The sequence below is a fragment of the Chiloscyllium plagiosum genome, unplaced genomic scaffold, assembly GCF_037043375.1.
Source record: "Chiloscyllium plagiosum isolate Xiang-an unplaced genomic scaffold, Cpla_swu_hap1 HiC_scaffold_23, whole genome shotgun sequence".
NCBI lineage: Eukaryota > Metazoa > Chordata > Chondrichthyes > Orectolobiformes > Hemiscylliidae > Chiloscyllium > Chiloscyllium plagiosum.
Genome location: NW_028270161.1, coordinates 10,322,792 through 10,340,442, shown reverse-complemented (window position 1 = coordinate 10,340,442; position 17,651 = coordinate 10,322,792). Strand labels below are relative to the sequence as shown.

The window sequence follows — 17,651 nt, the reverse complement described above, 5'->3', positions numbered from 1 at the left end:
GAGTTGTTGAAAACTAAATTTAAAGAAAACAAAGAATGCTGAAAGCATTGGAATTATAAAAGTCAGTGAGTGAAAAATGAATAAAATTCAACTAACATTGTGAATGATAGCATTTATCAAAACCATTTTCATTGTGACGTTACAATTGTACTTCGTTCCAAGATAGCTAATATTTGAATAAAAACCATGATAAATTACGAGAGTGCTTTTGTCTTGTGTTTTATAGATTTGTTTTAATTGCTGTGAGGGTCAAGTGATATTGAAAAGGCAACAAGTAAGGAAAACATAGAAAATACTGTAAGGACAGTTAGAGTATTTTGCATAACTACAGAAACTGTACAGAAAACCATAAACCATACCAGTGTGGGAGCTTTTTACTGATAAGGGGTATCATTTCATACTCAACCACCATTCTCGACCAGCAGTAATGAGATAATTGGATTTGTGCACTCAGTCCACTCCTGGGGCAGTTTTCCAGCTGAAATAGAGCAGAGGGCAGATTAAATAGTGATGAGATCTTACTAGAACCCAATAAGAATTAATTACCATTCAACAGACTGAAATCCTATTATGAGAAACTACTGACCTGTTGTTGAGGTTAAGACCTGTAAATGGTGCACATTTTTTGAAAAAGGAAAATTGCCCACTGCCAACTTCTAAATCAAAGATTAATATGCAGATTTCTGGGTTATTAGAGATAACATAGAGCATTTGTTGCAACAATTAACTTTCTTTTTGAAAAATTATGCATACCAATTACATTATTATAAACAGCTCTGAGAAATATGCTTGTGATGTATAATTTCCCATTTAAGCCATGTCCAGGTTTTGACAGCTTTTACATTTTGTTATTAGGATGTGAACTTCGCTGACATGACACTATTTACTGTCCGTCCTGAACTGTCCTTGAGATGAAGGTAGTGATGCACTACCTTCTTGTAGCACTGCAGTCCATTTGGTGAAGTAGCTGGTAGGGAGTCACTTCCAGGATTATTAGATTATTACATTACAGTGTAGAAACAGGCCCTTCGGCCCAACAGGTCCACACCGACCTGCCGAAGCGCAACCCACCCATACCCCTACATTTACCCCTTACCTAACACTATGGGCAATTTAGCATGGCCAATTCACCTGACCTGCACATCTTTGTGACTGTGGGAGGAAACCGGAGCACCCGGAGGAAACCCACGCAGACACGGGGAGAACGTGCAAACTCCACACAGTCAGTCACCTGAGGCGGGGAGTGAACCCGGGTCTCAGGCGCTGTGAGGCAGCAGTGCTAACCACTGTGCCACCGTGCCGCCCGTGTTTTGTTCAATAGAAGTGAATACATTTCAAAATCAGAACTGTGTATGCCTTGTAATGGAATTTGCGTGTGGTGGTACTTCCTTGCCCAGAATATTACTGGCTGAAAGCAAAATCTTATACTCAGTGAATCTTCTGGGGGTGTATGCTCTGATTTACTCAGATATAATGTTATATCATTCAGTCGTGCTTGCTATAGCAGTAGACAGATTATATCACCAGCTCTGCACAAGGAAAGCTGGACATTCTGAAATAGGTCTTGAAGGTTGTGGCATGACTCCTCAAGGCACTAAGAATAGCATTTAGACAATATTTAACAATTTCAATAATACTTCGTGATTGCAAGCAACGATCACTGTAGGTTTCGATGTACTGTGATTGTTACTGTTACTCATTAATTTCAACAAACAAAAGACAAATAACTTAAGGACATGCTTCTGTTTTACTTTAAAATAGTAAGGCATATCGAAATGTAAAGTGTTATTTCCTATGTTCTCCTCACAGCAAAAATTAATATCAATTACTAACGTGACCCTAACAGGGACAGCACTGTGGCTCAGTCATTAGCACTGTTGCTTCACAGCACCAGGGTTCGATTCCTGCCTCAGGCAACTGTGTGGAGTTTGCACATTCTCCCCGTGTCTGCGTGGGTTTCCTCCGATAGCTCCGGTTTCCTCCTACAATCCAAAGATGTGCTGGCCATGTTAAGTTAGCCCATAGTGTCCAGGGATGTGTAGGTTCACTGCATTAGTCTGGGGTATATGTAGGGGAAGGGGTCTGGGTGGATTACTCTTTGGAGGGTTGGTATGGACTTGTAGGGCCAAAGGGCCTGTTTCCACACTGTAGGGATTCTATTTGTTTCTATGATAATGTATTTGCTGAGAGCAATTAACTCATACTTGACTCGGGGATAAACCTATTAACAGTTGTCAGTTTTCTTAAAGGAACAGGTCATTTTAACCATAACTCGACTTCAACAACAAAATTAGACACAGTACATTACAAATTTATGTGAGTGGGAAAAAATCTGGCAAATGGAGCAGATCATGAGAAAACATGAAACCGCCGATATTGGCAGGAAGAATTAAGAAAAGCACAATGGGGCAGCTCAGTGGGTCAGTGGCTAGCACTGCTGCCTTACAGCGCTGGAGACACAGGATCGATTCGACCCTCTGTTGGCTGACTGAATGGAGTCTGCACATTCTCCCGTGTCTGTGTGGGTTTCTACCGGGTGCTCCGGTTTCCTCCCACAGTCCAATGATGTGTAGGTTAGGTGCATTGGATGTGCTAAATGGCCCATAGTGTCCAGGGAGGTGCAGGCTAGGTGGGTTATCAAAGGGAAATGGAGGGTTACAGAGATAGGATAGGGTCTGGGTGGATTGTTCTTCGGAGGGCCGGTATGGACTTGGTGGATTGAATGGCCTGCTTCCATCAGTAGGGATTCAACGATAATATTGAAATGGTGAATGGTTTCAAAATTGCATGAATTACAAAAGGCTAATATGCAGGGATGGAAAATAATTAAAACAAATGGAGGGAACTAATTGAATGCAAATGTGGGGTGGAGGGCTCTTGTGGTATTGCCCCTACCTCTAAGCCAGGAGAACCAGGTTCAAGTCCTACCTAATCCAAAGGTGTGGAATACAACCCTGGACAGGTTGATTAAAAGTAGGGAGATTATGATTCAGTTATAGAGGGCACTAGTGAGATCACATTTCTTTATTTAAAGGATAATATAAATGGATTGGAAGCAGTTCAGAGAAATGGTAAAATTGTGAATTGTACACGCCGTCATATTATAAATGCAAACTTTTAACACAATTCATTCATCAACTAAGTGCAAAATAACATGTTTTGAATTGATTATGCTGTATTAAAATTACAGATATGTATTATGTAATGGTAAAAACCTTGAAAAAATACAAATGCATTTATACCAGATGTGGTCTGAACCTGGTGTTAGAGCTCAAAGTGACATTGACAGAAAATAAATTAAAGATTTATGGTGCACAAAGTCTGAACCCAAATGGAGTTGGAGGCACTCTGGGCCCTCTGTCTGATTTCCACTTTCCATTTCGATATAAAGCAGTTTGTGATTTTACTGAAGCTAAACTTGTGGGAGACCATTTGAAAAATAGCTGATATTGGATCAACCACCTGCTAACATCCCTCCTAAAGCTCAATTCATTGCCTAAGGTCAGAATTCCCTCTGTGGAGCTGAAAAGCTTTGTAATACTTGGCACTGCCTGTGAGGGGTGACATGTGCATTGACAGATATCCAGTCAGACAGGTGGGAAGTGAAATTTCTCTGACATTTCCACAACGGTCTTAAGATCTCACAGTCTGGAAATTTCTTTTCTTCCCCCTGCTAGGAATGAGTGTTTCTCAAATGCAGTGAAAACAATGATAACCATCAGCGGATTAGCACACGTCCTTTCACCTTCTGGGACTGGGTTCACAATCAGGCCAAACACAAAGGATAAAAGCCTCCTCTGTCTGACGTCAAAAGCTGTTTTTTTTTAAATCCTGGGACCTGAACCAGAGTTGATTGAAGGTGCTTTCTTTCCTGTTATAAAATATCATGCAAAACAATGGAATCTGTGGAAGCAACTCATTCAGCCCTTCAGGTCCCCACTGACTCTCTGAAGAGCAGCCCACCCCGAGCCAGCCCCTTTTCTATCCCTGTAACCTCACATTTTTCATGATTGATCCACCTGGTCTGCACATCTTTGGACTGTGTGTGGAAACTGGAGCACCTGGAGGGAAACCACACAGACACGGGGAGAACATGCAAACTCCACACAGACAGTTTCCTGAGGGTGGGTCCCTGGCACCATGGGGCAGCAATGCTAACCACTGAGCCACTGTGCTGCCCCAGTAGTGGTGACTTAAGGGTGCTTGACTTTTTCTTGCATTACGTTACACTAGATTCCCCAGCTCGTTTTCCACCTTCCTATCATGAACCATGCTGTAAGTGAGATTGGATGTTAAAACAGAGGTAATTGTTGCCAGGAGATGATGCTAAATCACCAACCTCCTTTAATGTGAACTGTAAGATAAAGGTTGTATGGACTGCATGGTCTACTCGGGGTCAATAAAGTGTGACGCTCGAAAATTCACAGCTGGTCAGGCAGCATCTGAGGAGCAAGAGAGTCAACATTTCGGGCCTCACCCTTCATCGGTCTACTCTCATCCATATTATCATGAGGTGATGTTTATGTACCAGATTGTTTGATATTTCTGCATATTTTTTAATGTTTAGTTTGAAGGAAAGATTTGTTATAAATTCAGCCACATTCTTGATGGGACAATTACAGTGTTTATTTCCATTGTTTTTAACTCCAGTTTCTTCTGCTGCTTTTTGGGTTCCTCTATAAAATATGAATTCTAAATAAAGACACTCAAACCAAATTAAATTTTATCTGATGAAGAGGAGGCATTGGCCCAGTGGTATTATCACTGGACTATCAATCCAGAGACCCAGGTAATGTTCTGGGCACCTGGGTTTGGATGCTGCAATTGGCACTTGATGGAATTTGAATTCACTAAAAGTCTGGAAATAAGAATCTAATGATGGCAATTAAACTATTGTCAATTTTCAAAAACCCATCTGATTCACTAATGTCCTTCAGGGAAGGAAACTGCCATCCTTACATGTCTGACCTATATGTGACTCCAGACCTATGGCAATGTGCTTGACTCTTAACTGCCCCCTGAGATGGGCAATAAATGCTGGCCTAGCCAGCCACACACTCATTTCCTTCGTCATTTCCGCCACCTCCAAGCAGACACCACCACCAAGGATATATTTCCCTCCCCACCCCTATCAGCATTCCGGAAAGACCACTCCTTCCGTGACTCCCTCGTCAGATCCACACCCCCCACCAACCCAACCTCCACTCCCGGCACCTTCCCCTGCAACTTCAAGAAATGCAAAACTTGCACCCACACCTCCCCCTTCACTTCCCTCCAAGGCCCCAAGGGATCCTTCCATATCCATCAGAAATTCACCTGCACCTCCACACACATCATTTACTGCATCCGCTGCACCCAATGTGGCCTCCTATACATTGGGGAGACAGGCCGCCTACTTGCGGAACGTTTCAGAGAACACCCCTGGGACACCCGCACCAACCAACCCAACCGCCCATGGCTGAACACTTTAACTCCCCCTCCCACTCCGCCAAGGACACGCAGGTCCTTGGCCTCCTCCATCACCAGACCATGGCAACACGACGCCTGGAGGAAGAGCGCCTCATCTTCCGGCAAGGAACCCTCCAACCACAAGGGATGAATGCAGATTTCTCCAACTTTCTCATTTCCCCTCCCCCCACCTTTTCTCAGTCCCAACCCTCAGACTCAGCACCGCCTTCTTGACCTGCAGTCTTCTTCCCGACCTCTCCACCCCCACCCCCTTTCTGGGCTATCACCTTCACCTTAACCTCCTTCCACCTATCGCATTCCCAATGCCTCTCCCCCAAGTCCCTCCTCCCTACCTTTTATCTTAGCTTACTTGGCACACCCTCCTCATTCCTGAAGAAGGGCTTATGCCAAAAACGTCGATTCTCCTGTTCCTTTGATGCTGCCTGGCTTGCTGCGCTTTTCCAGCAACACATTTTTAAGTTCTGATCTCCAGCATCTGCAGTCCTCACTTTCTCCTAGCCACACACTCATCCCATGAATGAAAAAAAAGGCAGACTCAATTGCAGTCTATTCATTCATGGGGTGTTGGTATCATTGCCTGGAGCAGCGTTTATTACCTGTTCCTAATTGCCCTTCAATTGATTGGCAAGTTAGGGCCATTTCGCAGGCACAAGAGTTAACATAGTTGTGGGTCTGGAGTAATTTGTAGTCCTTGACCAGCTCAGGAGGTTGGATTTCCTTCACGAAAGGGGAATTAATGAATCAGATGGGCTTTTACATCAGTGGTTATATTGTCAATCACAATGTACAATTCAAACCCCTCATGTCCCCACAATACTAATGTGGAGCTCTGAATTACTAAGTCAGTGCCATCAACATTATGCCATCATCTTTCCATAAATGTTAAGTTGCCACCTCATGCATAGATCACTGCAGTCCTACAGTTGACGGGTGGTTGTTGTGCAAGCATGAAGTTGCATTTTAACAATAACTTCTAATGGAACTCCTGGTGTTCACTGCATACAACTGAGATAATTAGAGTGGCTGGAGGAGAGAGAGAGGGAGCCCAGCTCCACATTGGAAGACAACTAGGATTTTTAAAAATAATTTCAGAAGCAGGATGGCTACATGAATAGGAAGGGTTTACATGGATATGGGCCAAATGCTTGCAAGTGGGATTAGATTAATGTAGGATATCTGGTTGGCACAGACAAGTTGGAACAAAGGGTCTGTTTCCGTGCTCTATATCTCTATGGTACTAAGAAATTGGGGTCGGTATTGCTTGTTGATTCTACAACAAGGAAGAAGCGTTTCAAACAAGAAGTAATTAGGTGAACTGTTCCTTTAAAAGACTTAAGAGTGAAGCTCTTCTCCTTTGGGTGAAATATAGTTTAGCAAATCTCCCTTTTGAGAATTACACATGTCTGCTGCTGTTTGATTGCACAGTGGGAACAGGCAGCTTGGGTAACCAATAGTAACCTTGCACTTCGACTCTCAATGTATAACATCGGCTGGACTGTTTTAAAATAATTTCTTACTTTCATGTGGATTTCGGCCTGCCCAGAACAGCTGCTGCCTCCTCAAATTTAATCATAACATGAAAGATGATACTGTCCCATCAAATTTGTGAGGTGACTCTTCGCAAAGGGACGGGTACAGACAGCTGACAGGACTGATTTGAATATACTGCAACTTGGAAGCTTGACCTGGTTATGACAAGCTCCTGAGAGCAGTGTAACTGAGAAATAGAGTAAATGGCAATATCAGCCCCAGAGTGTGTTGCAACAGACTAAACACATATGTTCCTGTAAATAGGGAGAGAATGAATTCAGGAACTAACCTTGCACCAGGGATAAGTGCTAACTGTTATTTAAATTTCATTTGCTGTTCAAAGTACAACAGCAACTTGCATTTGTGTAGAAACTGGGAACAAATAAGGCCTTAGAGTACTTTTCAAAGGAGAAATGGGATTAGAATGAAATATTGGACTATTGAAGGAGGGATGTGAAGGGATAACTTAAGTAGTCAGAGCAGAACTAAAGGAGGTGGCAATTCTGTATATTTTAATAGGAGAATCAAGTCTGAAAAATCATCATTGTATTAATTGTATTCGAAAGTAATTTTCTGTCTGTACTTGAGCATTTTCCACATTCACTGAGATTCAGTTACAAACTGCAGTCAAAATCCATAATGACAGATTCTTGGGAGCAATTTGCATAACCTCATAATGGTGTGCAGCATGCGCTAACAGGAAAAGCGGTTTAGGTCTCATGAAGAGTCATACCAGACTCAAAATGTTAACTCTGTTTCTCTCTCCACAGTTGCTGCCAGACCTGCTGAATTTTTTTCTAGCACTACACATGTTTGATTCAAACTCTGTCCCCAGCATTCTGCGGAGACTCTGCCAAATGAAAAACCACAGTGATTAGCAAATAAGGAAGAAGGACAATTGGCGATAGAGCTCACTCAACATTCATATCTGGCTGGTTGGTTTTGGTGAGTTTTTGTTTGTACTTTGGGATCAGACTGCCATAGTCTTCCTATAGATGCCACGAAGCATGAAGAGATTCATGGATAAGAAAGGACGTATAGTTCCAAAAGAAAGACATCTCATGCTGAGCCAATCATTAAAAGAAAATACAGTAAAGAACAACAGAAAATGTAATGATCTCTGTGTTACAACAAGACCTCTCCTAAAGTATTTGAATAAAATCACAAATATTTCTTTATGGGGAAAGGTTCATGTGGTAAAAGCCATAAAACGTCAAAGAGTAGTTTGCTTTTTTATAAATGGGGAGATAGAGGGTGCAGGTGCTTATCAATAGTGAGATATATGTACAAATCAGTCCTCAGTAAATGCAATGGGATCAGTTTTTAATATTCTATTGTAGAGATGTCAATAAAGTCTTTCGAAGTTTACAACTTCATCAAGATCATACCCAAGATGAAAACCCATGTTATGACAAGAGACTGGAGCTATCTCCACTGGAGCAGAAAAGGATAAGGTCAGGTTTAATAAAGGCTTTATTTTATTATAATGAAGAATTTTGATGTAGTGAATGGGAAATCAAGACTGTAAGTTTTAAATTAAAGCTTCCATTGCAAATTGTTCAGCCTTTATAGAAAATGTTCAAACTTCAGATTCATTAATTCAAGGTTTATGAAAATTGAATGATTTTCATCAGATTTACATGGGGAGATGGTGATGGACAAGTAATGGGAATGAACCGTAGTGCAGAATTCCAAGTACATATTTCATAGACATGGGTTCAAACCCCACCACTTGGAATAAAAAAAACCTGAGTTTGATGGCAACCATATAATTGTTGTCAACTATTGTAAACAGGAGAAAGTGAGGGCTGCAGATGCTGGAGATCAGAGCTGAAAACGTGTTGCTGGAAAAGTGCAGCAGGTCAGGCAGCATCCAAGGAACAGGAGAATCGACGTTTCGGGCATAAGCCCTTCATCAGGAATGGACTTATGCCCGAAACGTCGATTCTCCTGTTCCTTGGATGCTGCCTGACCTGCTGCGCTTTTCCAGCAACACATTTTCAACTATTGTAAACATCCATGTGTTTCACTCATGTCCTGCAGAGTAAAGCTGCTGTAATTGTTTGGTCTAGACCACATGTGCTTTTAGATTCACAGCAATGTGGTCAATTCAATTTGCTGTCCACAATAGCGTGGACAGCCATTGAGTTCATTGCAGCTTGGGATGGACACCAAACCCCAATACGTTCCACATACAAGAATTAAGGAGAACAAATACACAAATGATTGATCTGCAGCCCACTTGTCATCTCACTGGCAAGTTTGAACTATCAAGTTTCGAGAAAATTTGTAACTCAGGTTGAGGTTCTGGATGTAGGTTTGCTCGCTGAGCTGAAAGGTTCATTTTCAGATATTTCACAACCATACTAGGTAACATCCTCAGTGAGCCTCTGAATGAAGCACTGGTGGTATACCCCGCTTTCTATTTAAATGTTTGAGTTTCCTTGGGTTTAATGATGTCACCACAGGAAATGACATCACCAATCCAAGGCATCTCAAACATATAAATAGAAAGTGGGCAACATAAATGAAAAGAGGCCATCAGGCCCATTGATTTTGCATCAACCCTTTGAAGAGCATTCCACTCAGACTAAACCCCCTACCCAATCCCTGTATTTTTATCATGGCTAATCCACCTTGACTACACATCTCTGGACACTACAGACAATTCAGCATGGCCAATCCACCCAACCTGCACATCTTTGCATTGTGGGAGGAAACCAGAGCACCCAGCAGAAACCCACACAGACACGAGAGCACATGCAACTTCCACACAGTTGCCCAAGGCTAGAATCGAACCTGGGTCCTTGGCACTATGAAACAGCAGTGTTAACCACTGTAGCACCTTGTCACCCTTGATGGCTGGCAACTTTTCACTCAAGGTGGCATGATATCTATAAAATATATTGAATATATTTGACAATATATTGTATCATTTTATTTAATTTGATTTGATAAAAGAAAGAATGATGAAGAATATGTGATCTAAATAAATAGTGGATGAAGATGGAATCAGGGACTTTCTAAGGTCTATGTTTCCTCAACTTATCTGAGGAAGGGTCACCGGACCCGACATGTTAACTTTGATTTCTCTTCACAGATGCTGCCAGATTTGCTGAGCTTTTCCAGCAACTTCTGTTTTTGTTTCTGATTTACAGCATCCACAGTTCTTTTGTTTTTCCACAACTTGTCTGTCAACCGGGATTTGGAGGTGCAAAGTGAGGTATACTGACTGTGTACTGGATTCGGAGGGCTGACTTTGATTCAGTTGCTTGTTATACATTCCTCCTGAGTTTTATATCCATTCAGATCTCTGAAACTTTTGTCCAACATCCCTATAGTACATAGTATGATTGTTCCTAATGGCAAAAGTATCATGAAGCAGAGAAATCAGACTTAAAGTAATTGAGAGAAGAACCAAAGGCAACGTCTTTATGGAGATGTCATGTTGATGATAAAAGTTTCGCAATCAGTCGCTCATCAATGTTTAATTAACTCTGTGAGTTATTTTATTTAAAGCAGTAAAACACATAATTTATAATGTGGTGGATATTGTAGCAAAATAACCGATTTCTATGTGTTCAACTTGAAAACCCAAAGCAGACTAATTATCAAGCTGTGTCACTATATTGTATATAAACATCATATGATGTCCATAAATGTAAACTCACTTAAAGGCAAGGTACACATACTATAGCAATGAGCACTTATGTTTCAGAATGTACTGTCTGAGTGGTGGATGATTCAATTATTCATTTCAAGAAGGAATCAGATAAGCAAGTGAAAGAGAAAATGTGTAGGGCTATAAGGAAAGAGAAGTGGAATGGGACCAGCTAATTTGCTCTTACAGGAAGCCAGCATGGATTCAATGGGTCAAATAGACTCCTTTTGTGGTATAACATGATTGTATTCAATGACAGTACTCTCATTTGTAGTTAGTGCTCGCTGAGGATCTATACTACAGTATGTTTTAATATAGTAGTCACTCCAACTGGAAGTACATGGCTTGTGCAGATGTTGAAATACTTGTGTTGTAAGTTTCACTCCCCTGTATTATGTGAGTTAGTTAAGATCTTTATAGCTTTTTCAATCAATCCTGTCAATCTAGGCAGTCCCGAATGCAACAAACAAAAGTTTTATGTACCGAACCAACATGGCATCATTTAAGGGAGTTAGATTCATTGCCACATTTCTAATTATTTATTTTCCGAAAAAAAATTACTGGCCTTGAAATTATGCTCTGTGAAAATTAGCATACAAATCCATTAATACCCAATTCCTTAATCTTATTTAAGGTGGTCTTAACATGTTAAAAATTAATCATGTTAATCCCTCCATGAACAGAAAGAGTAGCAAGCAAAATTTGGATGCTTGTTTTTGTGTAGCTTAATTTCAAGAACAATGTTTTATTGACTGTATAGAATTTTCGGAAATCAGCGACATTTGGTTTGTCATTTAGGTATGCTTGGATTGGAAAAAAGTAACCGTTCAAAAACCAAGTCAGATATAATATTCCATCTATTCTGTTTTGTTAAATATGAAAAGTACCAGATGATCTGTTTTTGGAGCTGTTTCCCATGTGCTATCTCAGAAGCTTGAGTTGAACTTGGCCTTGCCACTTTCAGGATGTAACTCTATACCTGGAAAAAAAAGATGCCTGATTCAGAGCATTGTAGAAAGTTCATTCTTCAGGGACGCAATATTCATTTCAAACCCATCAGTGTCAGTTGTTCCACTAAGTGGTGACATAATCAAAATCCTAATGCCCTTTGGGAGCGTTCAGTCAAACAATCAGCCTGCACTCACTCTCTGACCTTCTCCAAAAGCAATGGGCACCTTTGTCCTCTCAGTGGAAGAGGTGATTGTCAACGTACAGATATAATGGGACAGGGAGGGGGATGCGCGGTTGTGCTGTGGGGGGAAAGGGTAAGCATCCGATTTGGACCACTTGTTCTACGATTCAAAGTGGCAGGAGTGAAGTGTTTGGAGGAGGGCTGGGGATTGTTGAGAGCAAAACAAAGATAAAATGTAGAAGTTTACGGGTAAGCAATCTAGTCACATTCCCTGGACTGACTCTTGCTGTTACCTTGGGATGTTGAAGCTCCGTAGCTCAATGTTGGGGTCACAGAAGAGGTGAACAATTTGTGGATTTTAGCTGCCAACTGATGCATGAGAGGTTACTTTGCAATATTTGAGCATATTCCAGACACGGATAATGTAGGCACAGTGCGTGATTCATTCGTGTGCTATATCCTTCAATTATTAATATGGGCACAGGGATTTGAAAATTGTAAAACATACTTTGAATCTAATTTTGTGCCTGGGATCCTACTTATATGTCAGAATTCCAGTCCGAGTAATATCTGATGAGTGTGACACATGGACGTATATATAGGTTACAAAAACCCCACACTTTGGCAAGAAAGGTTTAATAAATCCTGAGCGACTGCATTTAGTTGAATTCATTTTGACCTCTACTAAATATATAAATGGGATTAAAGTAAAGAGTGTCTGCCTAGTCCAAATGTTTAGTTAGCGCTATCAGTTTCAGAGTCCCACCACATGTGACAGCTAAAAGCCCTGCTTAATTACTGTGCTATGTCATAAAGTGCTTGTAACTATTCCTTATTTGGTAAATGTTTAAGACAAAAATGCCATTTAATAATATTGGTGACATGGTTTTCTGTGAAACACTTGGAAAAATTTACCTTTTATTATTTGGACAATACAGTCTGTTGAGTGCAGTGAACATTACTTAGTCTTAGGTATAATTTGTTTCGCAGAGTCTACCTGCTACTGGCTCATAATACTGCTTTATATTCCTACTTCATTGCCAAGCCCTGATATGTCTCCCACAACTCACATGCATACTTGATATTCCAATTTGATGCCAAGAAAAGATCCATCAATTGTATAAGAGACAGGTTTGTGCTGTACTAATATTCAGCCACTTTTCAGACACAAGCAAAGTGGCAAATGTTGCATACAAGAAAGTTAAGGAGGTTAAGTCATCATCCCAATAGTCCAAGAGTCAAAGAGAGTCTGCAAACATAGACATGAATGGCCTTAAATTCTCACTCGACAGGTGGTAGGCATTCTGTGATGACATACAATAATGAACAAGCCTCAGAATAGTACCTCCAATTATACCTAATTATACTTACAGTGATTACTCTGTAAGCTAGTAGATAATTCACATTCTAAGTTATGGACAAGATTGCACTGCACACTTCATCCAAATTGAACTGTTGAAAAACATTTTAATTGCCAGCCTTCCAGAGACAACCATCAATGTATGGATCATAATACCATCCAAATACTCTGAGGGTAGTTTTATTGCTGCTGTCAGAGGTGAGGACAATATGTGAAGCCATTAACCTAATCTAAAATGAGATAGCATACTCAGTGAAGATTTATCTTTATTATTTGTCCCTATGGCTTGAGTGACTGAGGATTCCAAGGTTCAGTGTTCAATTTTGTTAAATACCAAAATCAAGTAAAATCTACTTTCTCCATTACGTCTGCACCATCTTTAACAAATTTGTTGCCAATGTCTAACTGATTTTTCTTGTTGTGGTTGAACGTGTTTAAGTGGTTAGGGCAGGTGAACCCTTTGAAGAAGTTTAGCAAAGGTTTTTGCTTGTAGATTGAGAGGGTAGATTTGAAATAGGATGTGTGTACTTTACAGTTACACATACCTTCTTGTAATACTAATTTTCTAGTAAACAACAGTTATTACTATTCATTTTTCCCTTAAGTTGAAGTTTGGTTAATTGTGTTATGAGATTTGAGCATTGTTGGCCAGGCCAAGTGCTATCTTTTGTTGCTGTATGTTGGGGTTGGTTTAGCTCAGTTGGCTGGACAGTTGGTTTGTAAAGTAGTGTGATGCCTATAGTGTGGGTTCAATCCCCACACTAGCTAAGGATGCCATGCAGGACTGTCCAATGCAACCTCTCCCCTCACCTGAGGAATAGTGACCTTCAGGTTAAATCACTATCAGTCGTCTCTCTAATGAGACAGCAGCCCAATGGATTTGGTCAGATTATGGTGCCAGTAACGATGAAGAGATTTTCAGCACAATTCTAGACAATGCAAGTGATTATGCAGGACCATGTGGAAACATAGGAGTAGGGACAGGCCATTTGGTCCTTTGAGTTTTCTCCGATATTCAGTATGATTATGGCTGATCATCGATTTCAGTCCCCTGTTCCTTCTTTCTCCCCATATCCTTTAGCCCTAAGAAACATCTCTGACTCGGTCTTGAAATCATTCAATATTTTGGCCTCAATTGTGTTCTGTGGCAGAGAATTCCATAGGCTCACCATTCTCTGGGTGAAGAGTTTCTCCTCATCTCAGTCCTAAATGGCCTATGTCAGATCCTTACACTGGGGCCCCTACTCTGGTTCCCCAAGCATCAGAAATATCCTTCCTGTGTTTACTCTGTTTAGTTCCTGTTAGAATTTTATTGGTTTCTATGAGGGCACCCCGCCCTCATTCTTCTAAGCTGCAATGAATATAGTCCTGACAGATCCTATCTCCCCTCATATATCAGTACTGCCACCTGTTACGACATAGGGTAAACTCTCCTGCTTAATGCTGTGGTTCTGTTCGCCGAGCTGGAAGTTTTTGTTGCAAACATTTCGTCCCCTGTCTAAGTGACATCCTCAGTACTTGGGAGCCTCCTGTAAAGCACTTCTGTGGTGTTTCCTCTGGCATTTATAGTGGCCTGTCCTTGCCGCTTCCGGTTGTCAGTTTCAGCTGTCCGCTGTAGTGGCCGGTATATTGGGTCCAGGTCTATGTGTTTGTTGATGGAGTTTGTGGATGAGTGCCAAGCTTCTAGGAATTCCCTGGCTGTTCTTTGTTTCGCTTGCCCTATAATGGTAGTGTTGTCCGAGTCAAATTCATGTTGTTTGTCGTCTGCATGTGTGGCTACTAGGGATAGCTGGTCGTGTCGTTTCGTGGCTAGTTGATGTTCATGGATGCGGATCGTTAGCTGTCTTCCTGTTTGTCCTATATAGTGTTTTGTGCAGTCCTTGCATGGGATTTTGTACACTACGTTAGTTTTGCTCATGCTGGGTATCGGCTATCGGGTATCGGCATGAGCAAAACTAACGTAGTGTACAAAATCCCATGCAAGGACTGCACAAAACACTATATAGGACAAACAGGAAGACAGCTAACGATCCGCATCCACGAACATCAACTAGCCACAAAACGACACGACCAGTTATCCCTAGTAGCCACACATGCAGACGACAAGCAACATGAATTTGACTGGGACAACACTACCATTATAGGGCAAGCGAAACAAAGAGCAGCCAGGGAATTCCTAGAAGCTTGGCACTCATCCACAAACTCCATCAACAAACACATAGACCTGGACCCAATATACCGGCCACTACAGCGGACAACTGAAACTGACAACCGGAAGCGGCAAGGACAGGCCACTATAAATGCTGGAGGAAACACCACAGAAGTGCATCACAGGAGGCTCCCAAGCACTGAGGATGTCACCTAGACAGGGGACGAAACATTTGCAACAAAAACTTCCAGCTCGGCGAACAGAACCACAGCAACGAGCACCCGAGCTACATATCTTCTCACAAACTTTGATCTCCTGCTTAATTTAAACCAGCAACACAGAAAAGATTTATACCCCGCAGTAAGTTGTGAATATTCAAGAGGCCAAGAACTATTTAAAATAAAAATTAACAACTTTATTTCTTAAAGTATAACAGAGAATAAGTAACTAACAACTATTTATAACTTCTTCCTCTAACCTATCTTTCAGCTTCCCCTTCTACAATATAAGTCCAATAACCACCACCGTCCGATTGAGATTTACAAAACTAAACTTCTTATCTCAAAACTGGGCAGCTTTCGGTTCTTCTCTGTATTCCTGTCTTCTTTTCTTCTTCTTGAGGATTCTGCTTCACAGGTTACTGATCGATAAAGGTACCTTTTAGAGAGTTATTTTTCAGGCAGTCTTTACATGCTGGTAGCTTGGCAGTTCTCCTCTCAACTGTTGAAGTTTCCCCAGTCTTATACCCCCAAAGCATCGGATTGTGTCATTGGCTTTTAAGATTGTCAATATAATCAATTCAAATTTGATTTGAATTTGGTATTTCAGGGTATAATTTAAACTGATTGGCCAAATTCAAATTTGTTTTTGTTTCTTAGCAACTCAGCCAGTGCTATCTGATCTGAACCAAATATTACATTATAAAGTCTCCAGCACTCGTGTGCTTGCCAAGTCCTTCACTCTCTTAAAGGTACAGTACACTTCTACACCTTCGTAACACATCACAGGAATCAGAGTTGAGAGTGTGGCGCTGGAAAACCACAGCAGGTCAGGCAGCATCTGAGGAGCAGGAGAATCGACATTTCAGGCATAAGTCCTTCATTAGGAATGAAGGAGAACTTCTTCAAGGTAATCATTCTTGAAAGAGGCTTCACAGTAGGGTTGAAATCAACTAGGAGAAAGTGAGGACTGCAGATGCTGTGCTTTTCCAGCACCACACTCTTGATTCTGATCTCCACCATTACAGGAATCAGTCTGTTAAATATTTGTTGCAGTCCCTTCATAGCCAGAAAATACTCGATCAAATATGATATTTAGGTGTGCATTTAGATTCTCACTGAGGGATTGATAATATACTCACAGTAAGGCTGTTCCTCTAAGCTGGAGACATGACAAGCAACGAGTTGACTTTCCATGATAGTGTGCAGTCTGTTCATTTAAAGGTCAGTGTTGTATCAAGACCACAAAGTGCCCAGAATGGTGAGCAATTGGAGTAGGTTTCTAAAACTGCCAGCATCTGAAGGAATTGCCTCTTAAAACTATCCTGCAAATGAAAAGTGAGAAATAAAAATTCTGGTATCTCCGCAGCACACAATGTGCAAAAAGCATGGCACTGGGATGGATATCAATCTGAAAACATGCCTAAGATGGCAGCAGAGTAGAATTCTGAGCCAGAGCTCGTCCACTCCATCAGTTTCTTTTCTTTTCTCTCTTCTCACATTGTTCTTTTTCTTTTTCTTTTTACCTCCCATCCTTGTGTGACACTGGCCATGTTGGGGTGAACTCCAGAGCAGACTCCCAGCCTCAGTGTGGACTCGAACTCCCGGCTTCAGTGTGGACTCGAACTCCTGGCCTCAACATGGACTTGAACTCCTGACCTCAGCTTGGACTCGAACTCCAGGCCCTGAGGTGAAGCCCAACGATTGAAAGGACTGTTATTCTGAACTCTTATTTCTCTATTTTTCTAATTTATTGCTGGACCTTTTGTTTCTTTATTTTTCTTAATTTTTTGCCCTAAGAATTTATACTTATGAATCTGTACCTAGGTACCTGTGTACTTAAGTTGCTGGCATAAGTGGCGATTTGTAAATTTCTCACTGTACTCATGTGAGTACATGTGACAATACAAAATATGTGTATTAGACATGAGAAAATAAGAATTTCAGAACTCTGATATGTGAGATGAACTGAGAATTCAGGAATGACAATATATTGCTTACATCAAAATAAAAGACAACCACTAAATCATTCAGGAAACTAACATACTGCAATAGAAACAGAAATTGCTGGAGAAACTCAGCAACATCAGTGGAGAGAAGGCATTCAGCACTTCAAGTCTTGTGATCCTTCT

At 41.1% G+C, this 17,651-nt stretch overlaps 1 long non-coding RNA gene across 1 annotated transcript; it reads right to left on the bottom strand.

The window, feature by feature from the left end:
- Positions 1 to 391: 391 nt before the first annotated feature.
- Positions 392 to 17,078, bottom strand: LOC122561515 (uncharacterized). The gene is made up of 3 exons (XR_006315027.2): positions 16,662 to 17,078; positions 11,548 to 11,639; positions 392 to 478 (listed from the first exon to the last, which is right to left on the bottom strand). It is a non-coding gene; the product is annotated as an uncharacterized LOC122561515 (long non-coding RNA).
- Positions 17,079 to 17,651: the final 573 nt, after the last annotated feature.